Source organism: Castor canadensis, chromosome 2, assembly GCF_047511655.1.
Source record: "Castor canadensis chromosome 2, mCasCan1.hap1v2, whole genome shotgun sequence".
In the NCBI taxonomy this organism is placed as follows: Eukaryota; Metazoa; Chordata; class Mammalia; order Rodentia; family Castoridae; genus Castor; species Castor canadensis.
The window spans coordinates 117,792,655-117,798,611 of record NC_133387.1 but is presented as its reverse complement, the minus strand read 5'-3'; the positions used below and the strand labels follow the sequence as shown (position 1 = coordinate 117,798,611).

Here is a 5,957-nt window from a genome sequence, read left to right as displayed (position 1 = left end):
TGGAATATGTAGTATGAAGTAATTAATCATCATTGAATAATTAAATTTCCATTTACCTAAATTTATGTTCAGTTAAAAATAATCTACCTATGTATATGGTTTTATTCAAATGCTTCTGTATAAGGGCAGCATTGATATAGAAGAAACATAGAGGCCTTCAGAGATGGATAGCTTAGTTTTATACCAGTTTTAAATTTATAACTTTTAAAAAAAATTTATTATTATGCTGGGGGTACATTGCAACATTTATAAAAGTTCTTACAATATATCAAATATATCATACTTGAATTCACCCCCTCCACCATTTTTCTTTATCTTTCCTTCTCCCATTCCTGGAATAGTTTCAATAGGTGTTATTTTTCCATTTACATACATGTGTACACAGTATTTGCACCATATTCTCCCTCTTACACCCTTTCCCAACCTCCTCCCCCCTTCCTCTGGTACCAACCCTCAAGGCAGGACCTGTTCCACTCTCCTGTTCTCCAGTTTTGTAAAAGAGAAAATATATATATATATATTTTTTTTTTTAAATAGCTACACAGGGAGTTTCCTGGTGACATTTCCATCATCTTCTCTATTTTTCCTCTTTCTACCTTAGTTCCCTTAGTATGGAGATTTCAACAGGTTTAAAATTTCTATATTCATTCTTGTACAGAGAGATCATAAACCATATTCACCTTCTTAACTTCCTTCTTCTACCCTTCCTCTCTTATGTGACCTCCTCTTAGCATGACCTCTTTTTCCATAGTATAGGTCTATATTCCATAGATGAGAGAAAATATGGACCTTTTGGCCTTCTGACCCTGGCTAACTTTACTTTAAAGATAACGTTCTCCAGTTCCAAATATTTACTGCAAACAACAAAATTTCATTCTTCTTGGTATCTGAATAAAATTCCATTGTATATAAATACCACAATTTCTTAATTTATTCATCAGTGGTGGGGCATCTTGGCTGTTTCCATAACTTAGCTATTGTGAACTATGCTGCAATAAACTTGGTTGTGCAGGTGCCTTTATTGCAACCTGACTTATATTCCTTCAGTTTTATACCAAAGAGTGGAATTGCAGGATTATAGGGCAGTTTTTTGGTTTTTGTTTTGTTTTTTTGTCTTTTGGGGTTTTTATTTTTGGCAGTTCTATTTTTAGATTCTTGAGGAACTTCCATATTGTTTTCCAGAGTGGTTGTACTAATTTACATTCCCCACCAGCAGTGTATGAGGGTTCCTTTTTCCCTGCATCCTCGCCAACATTTGTTGTTGTTTGTGTTCTTAATGGTGGCCATTCTAACAGGAGTGGGGTGTAATCTTAATGTGGCTTTGATTTGCATTTCCCTTATGGCCAAGGATGTTGAGCATTTCTTCATGTGTTTTTTTGCCATTTAGATTTCTTCTTTTGGAAAAGCTCCATTCAGCTCATTTGTCCATTTCTTCATTGGGTCATTGTTTTTTGGGGAATTTAGGTTTTTGAGCTCCCTGTATATTCTGGTTATTAATCACTTGTCAGATGTATTGCTGGCAAAAATTTTCTTCCATTATGTGGGCTATCTCTTCAATCTGATGACCATTTTTTTGTTGTATACAAGCTTTTTAATTTCATGTATTCCCATTTGTCAATACTTTCTCTTAATTGTTGAGTCATTTGAGTTCTACTGAGAAAGTCATTTGCCTATTAATTCCAACTTATTCCCTGCTCTTTCCTGCACTAGCTTTAGAGTTTCAGGTTTATAATAAGGTCCTTAATCCACTTTGAATTGATACTTTTGCAGGGTGACAGATATGAATCTAGTTTCAGTTTTCTGCATGCAGATACCCAGTCTTCCCTGCAACATTTGTTGAAGAGGCTGTCTTATCTCTATCTTGTTTTTGGTGATGTTGTCAGAATCAGGTGGGCATAGCTGCATGGATTCATATCTGGGTCTTCCATTCTGTTCAACTGATCTTCATATCTGTTTTTGTGCCACTACCATGCAGTTTTTATTGCTATGACTCTGTAGTATAGTTCGAAGTTAGGTATTGTGATACCTCCAGCATTGCTCTTTTTGCTCAGCATTGCTTTGGCTATTCGCAGTCTTTTGTGCTTCTAAATGAACTTCAAGGTTGGTTTTTCAATCTCTGTGATGAGTGCCATTGCAATTTTGATGGGAATTGCATTGGACATGCAGATTGCTTTTGGTAGTGTGGCCATTTTCACAATATTGATTCTACTAGTCCATGAGCATAGGAGATCTTTCCATCTTCCATAGTCATCTTAGATTTCTTTCTTCAATGGTTTATTGTTTTCTTCTTAGAGGTCTTTCCCATCCTTTTTAAAGTTTATTCCTAGGTATTTTTTTGAGGATATTGTAAATGTCACTGTTGTCCTATACTGTTTCTCAGTCTGTTCATTATTGATGTATAGAAAGGCTAATGATTTTTGTAAATTGATTTTGTATCCTACTACTTTGCTGAAGCTGTTTATGGGTGTCTAGGAGTTTTTTGGTGGAGTTTTTCAGGTCTTCTAAGTATAATATCATATCATCTGCAAATAAGGATAGTTTGACTACCACTCTTTATCTGGCCTTTCCTTGAGAGGTTTGGTCTGCCAGGTATTTCCTACTACCCACTATAATTTCCTTTACTTTGTATGTTGTTTTCTACTATGTGAGGAATACAAAATGTACTCATGGCAACTTCAAGTGCTATTCTTACAATTCATTATAAAAGTCCACCATACTCCATTTCATTAAATACAATCTGTATTCCTCACTCTACTCACATTGCAGTAGGAAGAATGTTAATATAATATAGAATCCCCTTCTTCACCTGTATTTTGGAAGATTAGTCATGCTGTTCTGAACTATTCAAGTTACATTTCTACTGACAAAATATATGCAGTACTGTTAAATCACATACTGATATTGTTTAAATTTTTCCTTATTCTGTGCTGTCAGTGAAGCAAGTTTTCTTTCAATTGGTACTTCTATATGGAGATACAAGATGTAGTTTTCTTATACTATGAAATTAATTTGACATAAGAAAGTAAATTAGTCTTAGGAATAATAACTAAGTTATATGCAAAAGTTGTTACTTCAAAATCTTCAAAATATTCCACTCTTTCAGTCAAAAATTTAAGTGTATATGTAAGTGTTGAACTCCAAAAACCTTCCACTACTTTTATTTTACATTATCTTAAAATAGCCTAATAAGATGACCAATCAACAAAATGTAATATATTTTCATTTCTTCCATATTATTAAAGTGGTGCAATGAACATCTTTATATACTAACTTTTGATTGCCTTCCAGATCATTTTACTTAAAAAATAATTACAGAAGCAGGCTTAATGGACTAGAGTATATAAACATTTTTAATGATCCAGATAAATATTGCTAAATTGCTTTTCTCAAAGCTTGTAGCAGATTCAGCTCCCACAAGGATTATGTACATGGTGTTTTAATTTTTTAACAAAAAATTAAAAAACAAATTAGTGAGCTTTATTGATAAAAATATATATTTTTTTGAATTCATTTGATTTCTAGAGATAAAAGTGTGATGCATATGTTCATTTGATTCTTTCTTTTCCTTTCGTAAATTTATATTTGTGTTATTTATTTTCCTCTCAGTGCATCCAAATTCTTTGAGTTATAAAGCCTCATCACATATTAATATTTCCTTCAGACTATCATTGGAAGTATTTTCTGTTGCTTATTTTATGCTTTATGTTTATTTTGAAAAGAACATTAAATTTCAGAAAAGGTTCAAGAATAGTACAGAAAATCATTTACTCAAATTCACCAAGTACTAACATTTTGTCAAGTTGATTTCATCAACATTACTTGATGGATATAACAAATAATTCATATAACATTAAATAATAAATTGTACATATTTATTTGTTTTTATTTTAATGAATTAGCAGCATTTAGTATGCCCCATAAGATTTCAGTGTGTGGGTCTCATGTTTTGTGGGGGGTTAGGTGCTGCTAGAGTTTGAACTCAGGGATTCACATTTGCAGGGCGGACACTCTACCACTTGACCTATACATCCAAACTTTTTTCTTTACTTATTTTTCAGATAAGGGTCTCATGCTTTATTACTGGGGTCCGTCTCAGACTATGACTCTCCCTCATAGCTAGGGCAATGGGTGCACACCACGACAACTGCCCCCCAATACATGCTAAAGTCACAGAACAGTTATCAAGTTCAGACAATTCAGTACTAATATAATACTTTCACTTAATCTACAATATGTTTCAGTTTCCTGGAGTTGTTCCAATAATATCTTTTATAGAGCTTTTTCCCTCCAATAAAAGATCCAGTTATTAAATATAATACATGTAATTGTCCTGCCTTTTTGAAATGCATTAACTTGTGATAGTTTTTCAACTTTTCTTGTTTTTCTTAATATTAATATTTTAAAGGCTATAAAGCATTTATGTTGCAGAAGACCCCCTCAATTGGAGTTAGTCTAAGGACTTCCTCATAATTACATTCAAGTTATGGACTACCTTGGCATACTAAAAAGGTGATAATACGTCCTCTTTGTATCCAGAGGTGATATCCTTTTGCCATGTAGTAGCGATGTCACATTTGATGATCTTGTCAAGATTTTGTGTTGCATTTGGATTGTTATTTAACTTGTATTTATCTATTTCAAATAACATTCAATCTGTAGCACTTGCGTGTTTTGTTTAGCTTGTGGACAAAGATTTATAGACAGGCACAAAATCAAAAAAAATCATGTTTTGTAACCCAGAATTCATCGTTTGCAGGAGTTTTGATACATAAAGAAGGAATATAATACCTAAGAAAAAACATAAATAACATTCAATCTTTACAGAGAAACTTTTAGATTATGCAAATTTATAACTTTAATCTAATTAAACAATAACTTGCTCAATTTAGCATTTTTTTGATGATTCTTTTTTTTTCTTTTATTATTCATATGTGCATACAAGGCTTGGTTCATTTCTCCCCCCTGCCCCCACCCCCTCCCTTACCACCCACTCCGCCCCCTTCCTCTCCCCCCCCAATACCCAGCAGAAACTATTTTGCCCTTATCTCTAATTTTGAGTTACTACAATGGTTACAGAATTCCTTTAAATTTGATAATCAGTCAGTACTTGAAATTCTATCATAAGAAAGATTTCTCTCTTCTCCAACATTTATTTGTGTACTTATTTATTTATTACTTATCTATTTTGAGCTATTAATGTTCCTTATAAAATAGACTTGTGGATTCCTATTTTAATAACATAATCTTCTAATTATATTTTTGCAATTAATCAATGTTTCATGTTTTTCTTTGCAAAAATAAGCAGATTAGTGTATGTTTACTTATTGCTTTTCTTACATAATATAAATTGTTAACATCTTATACATTTGCAATTTGCACATATCCTGCAAATTTCTCCATAGGAGAGATCTGCAGAGACCGGTTTTATTCACTTAATAACTACACAGTACTCCATTATGTGAGTACCTCACAACAGTCTGTGTTTAAGTCTTTAGGCAGTTATGAATATTTTGCAATTACATTCATTTCTGCAAATAGAAAACCTTATGCATATTCATTTTATATTTTTCCAGGTATATATTCAAAGTAAATTCCTAGATGTGGAATTGTTGATCATTGTGTAATTTTGTTTATATTGCTGAGTTTACTTCCTTAGGGATTTTACCATCTTGCATCCTCATAAGTAAGAGAGTAAAATAGAATTTCCCCAAAGCCTAGAACAAACTTTTAAATTTCAAACTTTAAAATTTTGTCTAGTTCCTCTTCCGATAAGTTTTCTTTTCTCATCTGTCTTCTTCATTATTTTTCTATGATTATTTTTCCATATACACTTTAATATGAAATTGTCTATCTCCAGAAAAGCTTGTTGATATGGTTATTGGTATTGCACTAATTTTACAAATTAATCTTTCAAGAATTGATACTTTGATTATGCTAAGACATCCTTTCGAAGCACC

At 32.4% G+C, this 5,957-nt stretch overlaps 1 non-coding gene across 1 annotated transcript; it reads left to right on the top strand.

Moving 5' to 3' along the window:
* Window positions 1-4,657: 4,657 nt before the first annotated feature.
* On the top strand, window positions 4,658-4,784 carry LOC141421170 (small nucleolar RNA SNORA40). Its single transcript, XR_012445833.1, has one exon. It is a non-coding gene; the product is annotated as a small nucleolar RNA SNORA40 (small nucleolar RNA).
* The last annotated feature ends 1,173 nt before the right edge of the window (window positions 4,785-5,957 follow it).